Raw genomic sequence first — 19,238 nt, 5'->3', positions numbered from 1 at the left:
GTTTTTCTGTTTTTCACGATGAATTGTCGCCTTTATGGCCTTTTGCTCCCTCCGACCCAGAATTAGCTGTAGCTCAGCAGGAGTGAGAGTTACATCCAACTCCCGAGTCACGGCACATGCTCACCTCTCACCATTACCAATAACAGGGGAGGTTAGTATGTCTTGGGGGTATGACCTTTGACCCTGTGTAACTTTTTCACTCATCATTATTCACGATTAATTTCTCCATTGTTTTCAGCATACAATATAGCTCAGTATTTGAATTCTTTATTTTATACAGTCTTTATTGCTCATCTTTATCAAGGCTGTTAATCATTTCTGAACTCACTTTATATCCCCCAGTGATTGGTGCTGAGGCACAAAACGTGACAGGGAGATAATGGTGCCATCCCAGCCTGTGAGGTGGATAATGACATCTCCCTTGCAGTTGTTGACTTTCTTTTCTATTGCCCTGTCATGTACACCGTTTTCTCCTTGGCTAAAACATATGTTTTAATGTTAGATTATCTTATGAATATATCTATATTTGTATTGCCATCCTGTGATTTCTGGTGTAGTCCCATCTCCCATGTCATTGATTTCCACTGTCCCCATTTCCCCATGTTTAGTATGTTTTTTAAATGCCAAGGAGAGTCAGATGCCACTGTGGGGTGGATGTGTGAATACATGGGTTGAGTATTGTTCCACCATTGGACTTTACTGCTCCTGGAGCTGGATCACTAGAGCTGAAAATTGCCTGTGCCCCTTTGGGAGGCAGGGAGGGCCAACTTCTCCCCTTTTCTGCATTTGTGTGGGTATCCTTCCCTTTCTCTTCACTGTCTAACAAGTCAGATCACCAGTATGCAAAACGAAAAGAAAGAAACTAATAAATCAAACTGATCGTTTTGACCAATATGTTTTTTTAAAACTTTCCAGGTCACATTTGTTAGATTCACAAGAGATATTCTGACTTCACCTATGTCTTGGGAGACACACACACATAATTTCATCTTGATTCTGTATAAAACATGCAAGGGAATGTGATTACAGATGTGTGGGTTATTTAGCTGCACTTAAAGTGATGCATTATGCTGACTCCCCAGGGTACAGATTCTCATTCCCATCTCCGAGCACTGATTCAAGGTAAAGCCCAGGGCAGTTACCCCCTGTTTCAGATGATTAGATGCGTTTTTATTGCCTGCTCTCCATGGGAATACACAGGGTTAAGGCCTTTGTTTACTGCGCTGTTTGTGGCGAGGCATGCCTGGAATACACAGGCCTTCCTCGCTGCACCACAGCCGGAGATTATTTTCGGGATAATAAAACGTTTTCAATGCACACTTAATTGACTAAAATCAGATATAAAGTAGGTAGAAAAACAGATCATGAGAACTAACAATCTCCTAAATTAAAGTCAAGGAGAACCCCATTCATTTTGTTATAATGTTTGAGTCACTCTGCATAAGAACATGACAGAAGCCGTGGCAAAATGTATAGAATTGCAGGAAATAAGCTTTAAAACACATCTCTGCCGCCAAGGGAACGGCCTCAAAAATGTTAGCTCAAAGAAATGGTCAGAGGGCGAGGGAGAGCTTTGTATGCGTCTCTGTGGGCAGTAAAGGTGTTCTAGAGCTTTTTTCCCTCTCTGGTTGCACATGTGACATGCTTGTAGAAATGAGGTCAAATTAATTTAAGTTTGCCTGCATTAAAGTCCCCGGCCATCTGGAGCACACTTCTGGATGAGCATTTTCTTATTTGCTTATGGCCTTATACAGCTCGTTGAGTGTCTTTGTACCAGCATCGGTTTGTGGTGGTAAATAGACGGCTACGAATAATATAGATGAGAACTCTCTTGGTAGACAGTGTGGTCTACAGCTTATCGTGAGTTATTCTAACTCAGGCAAGCAATACCTCGAGACTTCTTTAATATTTAACATTGCGCACCAGCAGTTATTGACAAATAGACACCCCCCCGCCCATCGTCTTACCAGACGTAGCTGCTCTGTCCTGCCGCTACATGGAGAAGCCAGCCAGCTCTGTATTATCTGTGGCGTTGTTCAGCCACGTCTCGGTGAAACATAAGATATTACAGTTTTTAATGTCCCGTTGGTAGGACTGTCTTAATCGTAGATCATCCAGTTTGTTTTCCAATGATTGCACGTCAGCCAATAATAAGAAGGGAAGTGGTGGTTAACCTACTCATCGGCAAATTCTTACAAGGCACCCCGCCCTCCTCCCCCTTTTCCTCCATCTTTTCTTCAAGCTGATTACGGAAATTTGGGCCGTATATCCTTCGCGTCAGAAAACATCTTCATCCAGTACACAGTGAGTAATCGCTGTTCTGATATCCAGAAGCTCTATTTGGTTATAAGAGACGGTAGCAGCAACATTATGTACAAAATTAGTTACAAACAATATGAAGAAACAAACTAAAAAGCACAGCTGTTTAGGAGCCTGTAAAACGGCAGCCATCCCCTCCGGCGCCATGTTTCCTCAGCATGGAAATGTCTGAGCAGGTGTGACAAAGCATACAGTTCACAGGCGCCGCTGAAGTGGCAGAGTGGACACAAAGCACGAGGGGTTAATGGAGAGTTGACAAGCAGTAAATGACATTCAAGCCTGTGGAAAAACACTCTGGGGTGTGCAAACACTGTCTGCTCTCCTCTCCAGAGAACACCTCCTCATCAGCTTGGGTCAGTCCCCACATTGAGGGTTAACCGAATCATAAAAACACCTCTGCTCTCCCTCCATTGCTTCCATTGCTTTAGATCACGTGTCAAACTCATTCCACAGAGGGCCGAGTGTTCCGCTCCTACCTTGGACGTGATTGATGAATTAAGGTCACCTATTAGTACGGAACTTACATCACCTGGTTGTCTAGGTCTTCATTGAAAGGAAAGAACAAAAACCAGCAGACGCTAGGCTCTCTATGGGTTGAGTTTGACCCCCTGCTTTAGATAAACCCTCTCTATTCCTTAGAAGATGAAGAGCCCACAATCTGACCTTTACATGCCACTTCCTAGAAATTACATTCATCCTGATTTACCACAAATGATACTTCCCCTATACCAGGTCTGTCAGTTTAAGGTGCCCTCTATTTCTCTCCCCTGTCTGCACGGCTCTCTGAGAATGCACATAGATTTGCCTATTGATATTCTGGCTAGTTTTCTACAGCAGTCTCCAACGCCATCTGTGAAAAATGACAGTGTCATGTACGACCTCTGTCATCTTGTCAGACCACACCACCAATAGGGCTGTGCTGATTTATAGCATTAGAGGAGGAGCTCTTTATACAGGAACAACATAGCAAGTCACAAAATAGATATTGGACAATGTAATTCAAAGGTTCAACTCATAGGTCATTCCTGAAGATGAAGCATTAGCTAACTATAGGACTAACTAATGTTGTCCTTCCTAACCCAGTTATGCAAATCACCACAGTATGACAGTATGAATATGCAATGTTGTTTTTGTCAGATGAAGGGCAAGAGAAATATAATCTATTCCCTTAGCCTAAATTGCTATGAAAAACCAAGATGCACACAGCCCAAATTCTAATGACACAAAAAAACTAAGTCCTCAAGCAGATGAGTCAATTTCCTCCAGTCACATTGAGTGTCCCCGTGTGACTGCCGCCACTAGACAAACACAATCACGCTACTTACCCAAATGCTACCAATATTGCCTTTCACTAATCGTTACTGCATTCATAATTTACCTGCAACTGAAAAACGCTGGACGTTTCCTGTGTTAGATGAGCAGTAATTAGCGGTCTTTTCATTCTTTGTTTATTGGTGAAGTTCGGTGCATTTTCAGTCATCTTGCGATCATATAAAATCTAAACTAGATACCATGTTTTTGGGGTTAGGACAACCATTGTTTATGCACTGAAAGAATACAGACCTGTACAAACAGGGATACTTCAGTCAAATTAGGCCTATGTTCAGACTTCATAACACAGCAAGACTTCTGACACGGCAGAAAGTAAGAGTTATTACCTCTAGTTAAATCTTGTTTTGGCTCATCCTCTGTGGAAAATGTCCCAGGTGTCATTGTTGGCAGAAAGATGTGCCATTTTTTCCACTGGGCTAAAAGGACAGTAGCGGCACCCCTGAAATAGCTCATTATCAACAGGCAGACATATTAACGGCAACATCTGGCAGCCAGGTCATCACTCTGCTGGAGTGCCGTAGGCGACAACTGCCAGGACAGGCATCATGTTTGGGAGGGGGTAATGGCACGGAAAGAATGTGCACAATAGTAACTGTCACTGGTACACCTTGATGGGCTAACACTCTAAAAACAGACACTTCCCATCAGCTTGTCACTATATTTACAGTATTCTTCCCGGCAGTGCTAACGACTGGCAAAAAAAAGGATATTCGTTTTTGAATCGAAAGATAACTAAATCCTGCTGTGGCACGTAGCAAGATATAGTGCTGGGTTCAGTGTAAGGGATTTCTTCTGGGTTCAGCCTCATTGGAGAAGACCGAGGTTTCCTGGAAAACAGAATCACTACAGGGTTACACTTGGTAATGTGACGCTCTACATGGCCACTGTCATCAGCTGAACGTATCTCCCAGGTACTACGCTCCCGTAGAGAATGACAATACAGTGCCTTGCGAAAGTATTCGGCCCCCTTGAACTTTGCAACCTTTTACCACATTTCAGGCTTCAAACATAAAAGATATAAAACTGTATTTTTTTGTGAAGAATCAACAACAAGTGGGACACAAAGTTCAAGGGGGGACTCTCCTGCTGTCCAATACTATGCATGGCAATGAGTGGGCCTGCCGCTGGCTCATTGTGGTTTTTCAGGCACTGTGGCTATCCTTGTTTTCTTTTTTTTGGTTCCATACTGCTTGGGGACTCTCCTGCTGTCCACAGCAACATGGAATTAGGGAATTAATGGAAACAATTTGGTCCAGTAATAAGATTATGGAAATGAATCACACCTGGTGTGAAGGAGCACATCCTCCAATCCGATGGACAATGTCTTCAGTGATTATGAATAGAGCGATCTACAGTACACTATATATACACAAGTATGTTGCCTATTTCAGCCACACCCTTTGCTGAAAGGTGTATAAAATCGAGCACACAGCAATGCAATCTCCATAGACAAACATTGTCAGTAGAATGGCCACTGAAGAGTTCAGCGTTTTCAACGTGGCACCGTCATAAGATGTCACCTTTCCAACAAGTCACTTGTTGGAAAGGTGACTCTGCCCTGTTCCAGTGAAGGGAAATCTTAACGCTACAGCATACAATGACATTCTAGATGATTCTGTGCTTCCAATATTTGTGGCAACAGTTTGGAGAAGGCCTTTTCTTGTTTAATGCCCCTGTGCACAAAGCGACGTCCATACAGAAATGGTTTGTTGAGATTGGTGTGAAAGAACTTGACTGGCCTGCACAGAGCCCTGACCTTAACCCCTTCAAACACCTTTGGGATGAATTGGAACACTGACTGCGAGCCAGGCCTAATCGCCAAACATCAGTGCCCGACATCACTAATGCTCCTGTGACTGAATGGAAGCAAGTCCCCGCAGACAATGTGGAAAGCCTTCCCAGAAGAGTGGAGGCTGTTGTGACAGCAAAGGGGGAATCATCATATATTAATGGCCATGATATTTGAACGATACGTTCGACGAGTATGTGTCCGCATACCTTTGGTCATGTAGTGTACGTAAGGACTTTGTGATGTGATGATTTGGCGAAATGGAAGAGTGAACAAAATGTGTATTTATATTGGTCGCTGAATGTTGATAATACTGGTATGATATCGTTAGTATGGTGGTTTTGAGGATCTATAACGACTCCAGTCTCATTCTGTGCATTGTCTTTTCACTGCATTAGCTCATCTCTTTCTCTCTCTCTCTGAATGTGTTACATTGAGGACATCAATTGACTTTGGGTAATGAGCCCTTATCGTACAAGTGCAGTCAGTTGTTGTACAGTGCATGGTTCAGTCCCATAATGTGTGGGATGTGGAGGACTCAATGCACAATCGACTTTATGGGAGAGACAAGGACAAGAGATATGCATTCAGGTCAAGATGGAATGCTTCCTTTGGTAGATTATGGCCATTCGAAATGCCTCGTCTGAGTGGTTTTACTCTCAGCACCAAAATACCAAAGTCATGACTCGTGGAGTACTTTAAGGTTTATGCAAATATGAACTGCCAGGACATCTCGGTGATTGGATGAGTCAAGTGTTATTTGAGAATGCACAGTGAATTGCACACCGGATTCAGCATGTTACTCAGGGGACACAGTCTTTCCCAGAATGTGTAATTAGATGTTAACTTTCTGGTAGGTACTATGATTTAACTGTCATACAGCACAAGAGTCCTCTCACACATACAGTGCATTCTGAAAGTATTCAGACTTAAAAGAAATCATATGTACGTCACAGCCTTATTCTAAAAATGATTAAATACATGTTTTTCTTCATCAATCTACACACAACACCCCATAATGGCAAAGTTAAAACAGGTTTTTCAAAACATAAATGTTTTCAGACCCTTTGCTATGAGACTCGAAATTGAGCTCAGGTGCATCCTGTTTCCATTGATCCTCCTAGAGATGTTTCTACAACTTGACTGTTGAAACATGATTGTAGATTTGGAAAGGCACACACACGTATATAAGGTCCCACAATTGACAGTGCATGTCAGAGCAAAAACCAAGCCATGAGGTTGAAGGAATTGTCCATAGAGCTCAGAGACAGGATTGTGTCGAGGCACACATTTCTGCAGCATTGAAGGTCCCCAAGAACACAAAGGCCTCCATCATCCCCGGGCGTCGAAGACGTGGATGTCGATTAAGGCAGCCCCCCCACACCTCTCTGATTCAGAGGGGTTGGGTTAAATGAGGAAGACGTGGATGTCGATTATGGCAGCCCCCCCGCACCTCTCTGATTCAGAGGGGTTGGGTTAAATGAGGAAGACGTGGATGTCGATTATGGCAGCCCCCCGCAACTCTCTGATTCAGAGGGGTTGGGTTAAATGAGGAAGACGTGGATGTCGATTATGGCAGCCCCCCGCACCTCTCTGATTCAGAGGGGTTGGGTTAAATGAGGAAGACGTGGATGTCGATTAAGGCAGCCCCCCGCAACTCTCTGATTCAGAGGGGTTGGGTTAAATGAGGAAGACGTGGATGTCGATTAAGGCAGCCCCCCGCACCTCTCTGATTCAGAGGGGTTGGGTTAAATGAGGAAGACGTGGATGTCGATTAAGGCAGCCCCCCGCACCTCTCTGATTCAGAGGGGTTGGGTTAAATGAGGAAGACGTGGATGTCGATTAAGGCAGACCCCCGCACCTCTCTGATTCAGAGGGGTTGGGTTAAATGAGGAAGACGTGGATGTCGATTAAGGCAGCCCCCCGCACCTCTCTGATTCAGAGGGGTTGGGTTAAATGAGGAAGACACATTTCAGTTGAATGCATTCAGTTATACAACTGACTAACTTTCCTTTCCATTCTTAAATGGAAGAAGTTTGGAACCACCAAGACCCTTCCTAGCGTTGGCCGCCGGCCAAGCTGAGCAATCGGGGGAGAAGGGCCTCGTTCAAGGAGGTAACCAAGAACCGGATGGAGCTCCAAAGTTCCTCTGTGGAGATGGGAGAACCTTCCAGGAGGATAACCATCTCTGCAGCCCTCCACCAAATCAGGCCTTTATGGTAGAGTGGCCAGACGGAAGTCACTCCTCGGTTAAAGGCAACTTGACAGCCCTCTTGGAGTTTGACAAAAGGCACCTAAAGGACTCTCACACCATGAGAACCACGATTCTCTGGTCTGATGAAACCAAGGTTGAACTCTTTGGCCTGAATGCCAAGCGTCACATCTGGAGGAAACCTGGCACGATCTCTACGGTGAAGCATGGTGGTGGCAGCATCATGTTGTGGGGATGTTTTTCAGCAGCATGTACTGGGAGACTAGTCAGGATTGAGGGAAAGATGAACGGAGCAAAGTATAGAGAGATCCTCGATAGAAACCTGCTCTAGAGGACTCAAGACCTCAGACTGGGGCGAAGGTTCATCATCCAACAGGACAACGACCCTAAGCACACAGCCAAGACAACACAGGAGTGGCTTTGTGACAAGTCTCTGAATGTCCTTGAGTGGCCCAGCCAGACCGCGGACTTGAATCCGATCTAACATCTCTGGAGAGACCTGAAAATAGCTGTGCAGCAACTCTCCCCATCCAACCTGACAGAGATTGAGAATTCTGTAGAGAAGAATGGGAGAAACTCCCGAAATACTGTTGTGCCAAGCTTGTAGCGTCATACCCAAGAAGACTCAAGGCTGTAATCACTGCCAAAGATGCTTCAGAAAGTACTGAGTTAAGGGTCTCAATTGTTATGTAAATGTGATATTTCAGTTTTTATGTTTAATACATTTGCAAACATTTCTGAAATCCAGTTTTTGTGGTATTGTGTGTAGATTGATGAGGGAAAAGACAATTTTACCCATTTTAGAATAAGGCTGTAACGTAACAAAATGTGGGAAAAGCCAAGGGGTCTGAATACTTTCTGAATGCACCGTACATAATCAGTATAATGGAGTTTATCCTACTTCAATCACACATGGAATCTTAACCTTGTAAGCTGAATAGAGTAACAGCAATCATTTAAATTCACACCATAGATATAAATCATTAAAACTTTTTTCTCAAATATAGGCTTCCTCTTCAAAGAGAACACAGGACGCCTGTGTCATTCTCCTTGCCATGATGTCACTCTCACTCCTTCTCTGTGAATCAGCGTGGCTGTCTACTCAATCTTAATTGCCCTGTATAGTGTTCTGCCAGCATCGCCGTCACCACGCTCCCGTCCTCTCCCCGTCCCCCCTCTGTGTCCTGCTTGTGATGTATTGCTCCTGCACTCTCCGTAGATGGAAAGTTCTGCTGCTCATTAAGATGGAGGAAGATAGTGGGAGTGGAAGGAAAGGCAGACGAAAGGAAGGAGATAAAACATGGGCCTGTTGGATTTGTTCCACTTCATTGTTTTTGTATTTTCAGCCTCTTCCTCTACCTTTCTCCTTTGACGCAGAGCTTGATGACGAAGCCAAGCTACATCGTCCTTGAGCAGGTTGTTCCATTCACCTGAATGTTCTTGCCTGCTTTCCTGGCCGCTCCCGTTTGCACAGGTCAGATAGAATAGATGTATAACACATAGGAATAGGTCTAGGGGAAATGTGCTATAGTTAAAGGGAACACCTAGAACCATACCACCCTGTTCACATTACTTGGCTGTTTTTCAGCAGTGTCAAGCTGTCTCTGAACCCCACCTTTTGTTCTGTAGCTTGACTCATTTTGTTACCGCCAGGTACAATCCAGGACACATACTTGCAACTTGTCTAGCTTCCTCAGTGGCTTGTGGGAATTGCGGTTCAAGAATCATTGATGTATGAAGGTTCTCTGTGGTCATTAACCTGCAGTAGAATCTGTCTAACACTTGTAAAGAGACAACTTCAACTGTGTCAGATAAGGGAGGAACAAAATGTGCAACATGCCAGACAAGTGGGTGACAACATTCCCTTGCAGTAATCTCCAGCCCAAAGCCCTGTGATGTGTGACTGGAAATGAAACAGGCTGACGGTTGCTAATCCATGGAATACAACCTTGATCCAAGCATCAGATTCTCAATGCACAGCAAACAGACACTAAGACTTTGAGAGGCGATGTCAGGACAGGTGGGAGCAGAGAAGGGTGATCGTGACAGAAATCACTTAGGTAGGTCTTATCTCTGCTTCATCTTACTGTCATTACCTCTCATTCCCCTCCCAATGCAAAAGCCTCAGTATAGATGAATACATGACAGGTTGTATATAACCCCACCACGCATGCTGCTATTAGCACAGAGTCAAAAAGAAGATGGAATTCACACGGTAGCTCAGAGCCTGGGATTTCTCACATTGTCTGCTCTCCTGACCTTAAACACGCCTGCATAGTGTGTTAAATCAGCTTCCACCAGTCACTCAACATTGTTTATTACTTTTGCTCTATTGGACCCAACATTATTACACTTTAGACAATGGTTACATATTTTCACCAATACCAGGTATTCTTGATCAAGTCCTCTCAAAAAGATGGATATGAATGTCCTAATACTCATTGACAATGTCAGAACAAGCCTCTCAAAATTGCTCAAAAACAAACTCCAATTAGCTCTCAGTCTCGAAAGCCCCGCTATATATTTCACAGGCACTGTCATAAATGAATCATGCTGTATATTAAGCACTTAAGTTTCCCACTTTTCGCTCAACTCATTTGCATTACAGAGAGGAATGCAGGAATAGCTGTCCAAAACGGTTACTGCTTCGTTAAATGATGTTCACAGAGTTTACTAATAGTGACCGATTTCTTAGACAATGATCACATAGTTTGCTTTTCAAACATGAACGGCCACAGGGGAAGAAGTGCAACAGAGATGTATGAGCAAATCCTATAATTGAGTCAGGTAAGCAGTACGATCAAGGGACTTTCGGCTGAGGAAGATCAGCCTCTGTATTTATGAAGTCGATATAGTCTTGTCTTAGGTTTTCATGGGACCACAAGCAAACAGTTCTTCAACAGGGACGGACAAACCAATAAGCCGTGAAGCCAGAACAAAATCAGCCTCATTCATTAGGAATGTGGACGCAACAAGAACTTATGATGCAGCGCTTTGGCAATTTGAAGACACAAGGTCTCGGCCGCAAAGTTAGCCTCCCTCAGCTCTCTTGCTCTCTCTATCTTTCACTGTTAGTCTGTAATGCTTCTGCCAATTGTCCTTTGTAAGAGGATGAGCAGAAGAGAGAGAGGGGGGGGGGGATTCATTGGCAAACATCCAGTCAAGATAGGGTAAACAACAGACATTACAAACTGATATTGATCAAAGTCTAAGAAACGAGACAGTGCAAGCAAAAGGTTGGACATTAAGAGAAATGGTGGATCCACGGGGGGAGAAGAGCTGGATCTTGTTTTCTGAGATGGAGCTGTGAAAATGATGTGGCATTTTCCAAGCTAAATGAGCTCTGAGGAAAATGGAGGCTGCATTGTCGTATTAGTCAGTCTCAACTGCGGCTACAGTACGTGATCGGTAGAGACCTATAAATGATAGACGTTAAAAGCTGTTTTATGTGACAATAGAAGTACCTCATAGCCTCACAAAGGCCAGTAGCCCCTTTTGAACATGGTAACACAAGTGATGAAAAATGAGAGGCAGAATTCTCTTTCTCTAACTTTTAAGCTTTGAACACAATTGACCTATTACTCCGGTGGGGAGATAATAGATTCGGATTAATTCAAATGCATGCAGCCCTTTCTGCAAAAGCCAGATGAGGATCCATCCTTCACAGAGAAATTGCTGTGGTTTTGAAAAATGATAATTGACCAGAATGAAAAAGGCCTTGTCTCTTGAGATTAAATTCACTTCTGTCTCAGCCATTGGTGGCAAGGCCAACTGACCAGTGTAATGATGGTGAATCAGTCAAACACAGAGAAAAGTTGACAAGCTAAACTGTGAGGTACTTCCATTTTATCTGTAGTCTAACATCCCTAATATGTCTGTTAGAAAAAACATGATTTTAGTAGTTTTCTTACATAGTATGATGGTAGATGATCTATTATTGTACAATACATTCGGTAATGTATATAAGTGTTTACAGTATAGCAGCACTTCCTTCACATGCAAAAAATATGAAAATGACCCTTTTAAAAATGAGTTCATCTTGTTTCCTTTATGTTAGTAACATGTGCTCTCCCCAGGAACGCTAGCTGTTAGATGTTCCAGAGTTTACTGGGAAAGCATCAAAAGGAACAAAGCCATGCAATATGTTACAGTGTTTACTGGGAAAGCTTCAAAAGGAACACGGCAATGCAACATGTTCCAGTGTTACTGGGAAAGCATCAAAAGGAACACGGCAATGCAACATGTTCCAGTGTTACTGGGAAAGCATCAAAAGGAACACGGCAATGCAACATGTTCCAGTGTTACTGGGAAAGCATCAAAAGGAACACGGCAATGCAACATGTTCCAGTGTTACTGGGAAAGCATCAAAAGGAACACGGCAATGCAACATGTTCCAGTGTTACCGAAAGCTTCAAAAGGAACACGGCAATGCAACATGTTCCAGTGTTACCGGGAAAGCATCAAAAGGAACACGGCAATGCAACATGTTACAGTGTTACTGGGAAAGCTTCAAAAGGAACACGGCAATGCAACATGTTCCAGTGTTACCGGGAAAGCATCAAAAGGAACACGGCAATGCAACATGTTCCAGTGTTACCGGGAAAGCATCAAAAGGAACACGGCAATGCAACATGTTACAGTGTTTACTGGGAAAGCATCAAAAGGAACACGGCAATGCAACATGTTCCAGTGTTACCGGGAAAGCATCAAAAGGAACACGGCAATGCAACATGTTACAGTGTTACCGGGAAAGCATCAAAAGGAACACGGCAATGCAACATGTTCCAGTGTTACCGGGAAAGCATCAAAAGGAACACGGCAATGCAACATGTTCCAGTGTTACCGGGAAAGCATCAAAAGGAACACGGCAATGCAACATGTTCCAGTGTTACCGGGAAAGCATCAAAAGGAACACGGCAATGCAACATGTTCCAGTGTTACCGGGAAAGCATCAAAAGGAACACGGCAATGCAACATGTTACAGTGTTACCGGGAAAGCTTCAAAAGGAACACGGCAATGCAACATGTTCCAGTGTTACCGGGAAAGCTTCAAAAGGAACACGGCAATGCAACATGTTACAGTGTTACCGGGAAAGCTTCAAAAGGAACACGGCAATGCAACATGTTCCAGTGTTACCGGGAAAGCATCAAAAGGAACACGGCAATGCAACATGTTCCAGTGTTACCGGGAAAGCATCAAAAGGAACACGGCAATGCAACATGTTACAGTGTTACCGGGAAAGCATCAAAGGAACACGGCAATGCAACATGTTACAGTGTTACCGGGAAAGCTTCAAAAGGAACACGGCAATGCAACATGTTACAGTGTTACCGGAAAGCTTCAAAAGGAACACGGCAATGCAACATGTTCCAGTGTTACCGGGAAAGCATCAAAAGGAACACGGCAATGCAACATGTTACAGTGTTACCGGGAAAGCTTCAAAAGGAACACGGCAATGCAACATGTTACAGTGTTACCGGGAAAGCTTCAAAAGGAACACGGCAATGCAACATGTTACAGTGTTACCGGGAAAGCTTCAAAAGGAACACGGCAATGCAACATGTTCCAGTGTTACCGGGAAAGCATCAAAAGGAACACGGCAATGCAACATGTTCCAGTGTTACCGGGAAAGCTTCAAAAGGAACACGGCAATGCAACATGTTACAGTGTTACCGGGAAAGCTTCAAAAGGAACACGGCAATGCAACATGTTCCAGTGTTACCGGGACAGCTTCAAAAGGAACACGGCAATGCAACATGTTACAGTGTTACCGGAAAGCATCAAAGGAACACGGCAATGCAACATGTTCCAGTGTTACCGGAAAGCATCAAAAGGAACACGGCAATGCAACATGTTCCAGTGTTACCGGAAAGCTTCAAAAGGAACACGGCAATGCAACATGTTCCAGTGTTACCGGGAAAGCTTCAAAAGGAACACGGCAATGCAACATGTTCCAGTGTTACCGGGAAAGCATCAAAAGGAACACGGCAATGCAACATGTTCCAGTGTTACCGGGAAAGCATCAAAAGGAACACGGCAATGCAACATGTTACAGTGTTACCGGGAAAGCTTCAAAAGGAACACGGCAATGCAACATGTTCCAGTGTTACCGGGAAAGCTTCAAAAGGAACACGGCAATGCAACATGTTCCAGTGTTACCGGGAAAGCTTCAAAAGGAACACGGCAATGCAACATGTTCCAGTGTTACCGGGAAAGCATCAAAAGGAACACGGCAATGCAACATGTTACAGTGTTACCGGGAAAGCTTCAAAAGGAACACGGCAATGCAACATGTTACAGTGTTACCGGGAAAGCTTCAAAAGGAACACGGCAATGCAACATGTTCCAGTGTTACCGGGAAAGCATCAAAAGGAACACGGCAATGCAACATGTTACAGTGTTACCGGGAAAGCTTCAAAAGGAACACGGCAATGCAACATGTTCCAGTGTTACCGGGAAAGCTTCAAAAGGAACACGGCAATGCAACATGTTCCAGTGTTACCGGGAAAGCATCAAAAGGAACACGGCAATGCAACATGTTCCAGTGTTACCGGGAAAGCATCAAAAGGAACACGGCAATGCAACATGTTCCAGTGTTACCGGGAAAGCTTCAAAAGGAACACGGCAATGCAACATGTTCCAGTGTTACCGGGAAAGCATCAAAAGGAACACGGCAATGCAACATGTTCCAGTGTTACCGGGAAAGCTTCAAAAGGAACACGGCAATGCAACATGTTCCAGTGTTACCGGCTTCAAAAGGAAAGCATCAAAAGGAACACGGCAATGCAACATGTTCCAGTGTTACCGGGAAAGCATCAAAAGGAACACGGCAATGCAACATGTTCCAGTGTTACCGGGAAAGCTTCAAAAGGAACACGGCAATGCAACATGTTCCAGTGTTACCGGGAAAGCATCAAAAGGAACACGGCAATGCAACATGTTCCAGTGTTACCGGGAAAGCATCAAAAGGAACACGGCAATGCAACATGTTCCAGTGTTACCGGGAAAGCTTCAAAAGGAACACGGCAATGCAACATGTTCCAGTGTTACCGGGAAAGCTTCAAAAGGAACACGGCAATGCAACATGTTCCAGTGTTACCGGGAAAGCTTCAAAAGGAACACGGCAATGCAACATGTTACAGTGTTACCGGGAAAGCATCAAAAGGAACACGGCAATGCAACATGTTCCAGTGTTACCGGGAAAGCATCAAAAGGAACACGGCAATGCAACATGTTACAGTGTTACCGGGAAAGCATCAAAAGGAACACGGCAATGCAACATGTTACAGTGTTACCGGGAAAGCTTCAAAAGGAACACGGCAATGCAACATGTTCCAGTGTTACCGGGAAAGCTTCAAAAGGAACACGGCAATGCAACATGTTCCAGTGTTACCGGGAAAGCTTCAAAAGGAACACGGCAATGCAACATGTTCCAGTGTTACCGGGACAGCTTCAAAAGGAACACGGCAATGCAACATGTTCCAGTGTTACCGGGGCAATGCAAAGCATCAAAAGGAACACGGCAATGCAACATGTTACAGTGTTACCGGGAAAGCTTCAAAAGGAACACGGCAATGCAACATGTTCCAGTGTTACCGGGAAAGCATCAAAAGGAACACGGCAATGCAACATGTTCCAGTGTTACCGGAAAGCATCAAAAGGAACACGGCAATGCAACATGTTCCAGTGTTACCGGGAAAGCTTCAAAAGGAACACGGCAATGCAACATGTTCCAGTGTTACCGGGAAAGCATCAAAAGGAACACGGCAATGCAACATGTTCCAGTGTTACCGGGAAAGCTTCAAAAGGAACACGGCAATGCAACATGTTCCAGTGTTACCGGGAAAGCATCAAAAGGAACACGGCAATGCAACATGTTCCAAGGAACACGGCAATGCAACATGTTCCAGTGTTACCGGAAAGCATCAAAAGGAACACGGCAATGCAACATGTTCCAGTGTTACCGAAAGCATCAAAAGGAACACGGCAATGCAACATGTTCCAGTGTTACCGGGAAAGCATCAAAAGGAACACGGCAATGCAACATGTTACAGTGTTACCGGGAAAGCTTCAAAAGGAACACGGCAATGCAACATGTTACAGTGTTACCGGGAAAGCTTCAAAAGGAACAAAGAAATGCAATACGTGTATTTTTTTTCAGTCAGACTGTCTGGGCAATTCAAAGGCACTTTATAAGCATTTCGAAGTGTTCACCTACTCACTGTACTTCTTGGAACACAATTTTGCGCTTTTGTGCTTGTAATATATCCCAACTAACAGTTCTATCTTTCTTAGACCATCAATGGAGTGAAGAAAATGTTCCAACTCTGCCATTTGCCTGAAAGAAGTCTGCAACCTTGATTTCCAAGTAAGTAACCTTTTCACTTCTATCAAGTTGAAATGTCATCCTAACAGAAGCAGCTGTGTTTGCGGGTATACCTAAAGATAGCTCTGCAATGCTGCTATAGGGCACCACCATTCACCGGGTCAGATTAGTTTGAAAGGGAAGGAGCAAAAAAGACTGGAACCATGTGCGGGTAAATGAGTTGGAACTTTTAGTGTAGGGGATTTGATATGGTATAGCTGTGTGTATACTGTACACTGTATATATCTCGTAACGACACAGGCGTCACACATCAGAAATTACATGCATCATTCAAGTTTAAAGTTTTAATGACACATGCACAAGTACAGTGAAATGCCTTTCTTTGCTAGCTCTAACCCAGTGGTCACCAACCAGTCGATCACCAAATATTTCTGTAAAAAACCCAATGATAAAGCCTTGCATTCCTATTGGTTTTATTCTATTCACAGTGTTGATGGTAGGTGCATTTGATTCAGCAGCCCTAGTTCCAGGAAGGCAAAGTGTTCCCATTTTCAACCATTTCATGTGTCTGGAGGTAGAACTCCGCCTTCCCGGCAGGCCCACTGAGCAAATCAAGTGCACCTATAGGCCTACCACTTGCCAATCAGATAGCTCATATCACCTTGTCTGCACAGTTTCCTCGAGCCATAGACTGTAAAAAGATGCCTGGAAGGCAGCTAAGTTGATAATGTGAGACTTCAAAACGTTTAAAACAATTACTAGAGAGCGACTCAACGAATACAGAAAAGGAACTGCTATTTTTATGAGTAGGTTCATGTTGAAGTTGTTATTCAGCACTGTCAACATTTTGTTCAGCACTTTTATAAGCCATAAAATGGGCATTCTCCCTACTTCCACTCACACTACAACCATGACTGCAGCTGTAATGAATGAGTAGCAAAGTGTTTCGATAAGCTCGGGTTGTTATTATTAGTGCCTTGAGTCTTTTTACATACGAAGAACAGTTCACTTTCTCTGGTCATAGGAGTAACAACATGAATTGGTGCATGAAGCAGAAGTAATAGTGTGACTTAAGTTTCGTCATCAGCTGGAAGACTGTGTCCCCTTCTCTCAGGGGAGGGCGGGAGAGAGGAGGGACGGTAAGTCTGGTGAGAGGCAGCCTCACTGCTGCTCCCTCCATTCCTCAGATGGACCCATCAGATGCAGGCCATCAGTCCAGTAAAAAAAGAAGCACATTGTTATGCTCACTCAGCTGTGCCTCACAAGTAATACCACACACACTCTATTACCAGGGTGATCATATACCTACAGTTTTGAAATACAGTTTCAAAATGGTCTGAGAAGAACAATATTGGCAGGGTAATCCAAGCTTAGCCAATATGCAGTGATAATGTACTGCACAAACCTCATTGCTCCAGAACTGTTTTTAATTGTTTAATGTTGCATATGCTTGCATTTTGACTCAGAAAGTGATCTTGACTCAGAAAAGGTTAGTGACCACTGCTCTAAACTCAACAATGCAGTAGTCAATAACAATGTAATACTAAAAATAACAAGGTAGAACAAAAACACAAGATATACAAATAAGAAATAAGAACCCAATAAAGTAAGTAAGCATCCTATACACAGGGTCAGTTCCAGCACCATTTTTATTTTACCCCAATTTCATGATATCTAATTGTTTTTAGTAGCTACTATCTCATCTCATCGCTACAACTCCCGTACGGGCTCGGGAGAGACGAAGGTTGAAAGTCATGCGTCCTCCGATACACAACCCAACCAAGCCGCACTGCTTCTTAACACAGCACCATCCAACCCGGAAGCCAGCCGCAACAACGTGTCAGAGTAAACACAGTGCACCTGGCAACCTTGGTTAGCGTCCACTGCACCCGGCCCGCCACAGGAGTCACTGATTCACGATGAGACAAGGATTTCCCTACCGGCCAAACCCTCCCTAACCCGGACGACGCTAGGACAATTGTGCATCGCTCCACAGACAGAGCTTGGGCGCAAACCCATAGTCTCTGGTGGCAAAGCTGGCGCTGCAGTACAGCGCCCGTAACCCCTGCGCCACCATTTTAACAATGTGTGTTCATCGTTTAAGCTAAAAGTCACACATTACACTAGGAATGACTCCTGCTGAGAACCTCAATGGGCCAAAGGGGAAACACACTGCTCTCTATTCTGGGCAGTTGTGAGATTCATTGCTTCCTGTTTACCTCAATGCTAAACTAAGGCACCTGTTGAAATCCTTCAACTTTTAGATTCACCGGTTTCAACCACAGCACTCCAGGTATTCCTGCTTATCTTCAACTTTTAGATTCACCGGTTTCAACCACAGCACTCCAGGTATTCCTGCTTATCTTCAACTTTTAGATTCACCGGTTTCAACCACAGCACTCCAGGTATTCCTGCTTATCTTCAACTTTTAGATTCACTGGTTTCAATCACAGCACTCCAGGTATTCCTGCTTATCTTCAACTTTTAGATTCACCGGTTTCAACCACAGCACTCCAGGTATTCCTGCTTATCTTCAACTTTTAGATTCACCGGTTTCAACCACAGCACTCCAGGTATTCCTGCTTATCTTCAACTTTTAGATTCACTGGTTTCAATCACAGCACTCCAGGTATTCCTGCTTATCTTCAACTTTTAGATTCACGGGTTTCAACCACAGCACTCCAGGTATTCCTGCTCATCTCCAACTTTTAGATTCACCGGTTTCAACCACAGCACTCCAGGTATTCCTGCTTATCTTCAACTTTTAGATTCACCGGTTTCAACCACAGCACTCCAGGTATTCCTGCTCATCTCCAACTTTTAGATTCACCGGTTTCAACCACAGCACTCCAGGTATTCCTGCTTATCTTCAACTTTTAGATTCACCGGTTTCAACCACAGCACTCCAGGTATTCCTGCTTATCTTCAACTTTTAGATTCACCGGTTTCAACCACAGCACTCCAGGTATTCCTGCTTATCTTCAACTTTTAGATTCACCGGTTTCAACCACAGCACTCCAGGTATTCCTGCTCATCTCCAACTTTTAGATTCACCGGTTTCAATCACAGCACTCCAGGTATTCCTGCTTATCTTCAACTTTTAGATTCACCGGTTTCAACCACAGCACTCCAGGTATTCCTGCTTATCTTCAACTTTTAGATTCACCGGTTTCAACCACAGCACTCCAGGTATTCCTGCTCATCTCCAAGAATTAAATGTCTCCCCAATAAAAAAGAGCAGATTAAACAAGTACAGATA

The 19,238-nt window shown here is 43.9% G+C and overlaps 1 protein-coding gene across 2 annotated transcripts in view; it reads right to left on the bottom strand.

The window, feature by feature from the left end:
- The window catches only part of LOC118365991 (muscarinic acetylcholine receptor M2-like), a 77,566-nt gene that overhangs the window by 8,352 nt on the left and 49,976 nt on the right, over positions 1–19,238 (bottom strand). The window contains exon 1 of one of the 2 annotated variants that reach the window (XM_052492446.1): positions 1,968–2,184. The exons of the other annotated variant lie outside the window; for it this stretch is intronic. The gene's annotated coding sequence lies outside the window, so the exon portion shown is untranslated. Of the gene's footprint in view, positions 1–1,967; positions 2,185–19,238 lie in introns of those variants that run through there. 2 annotated transcript variants of the gene reach the window in all.

This window comes from Oncorhynchus keta, chromosome 33 (genome assembly GCF_023373465.1).
Source record: "Oncorhynchus keta strain PuntledgeMale-10-30-2019 chromosome 33, Oket_V2, whole genome shotgun sequence".
NCBI classification, from domain to species: Eukaryota; Metazoa; Chordata; class Actinopteri; order Salmoniformes; family Salmonidae; genus Oncorhynchus; species Oncorhynchus keta.
Note: the sequence above shows the minus strand (reverse complement) of the source record. Positions and strands in the feature narration are given on the sequence as shown.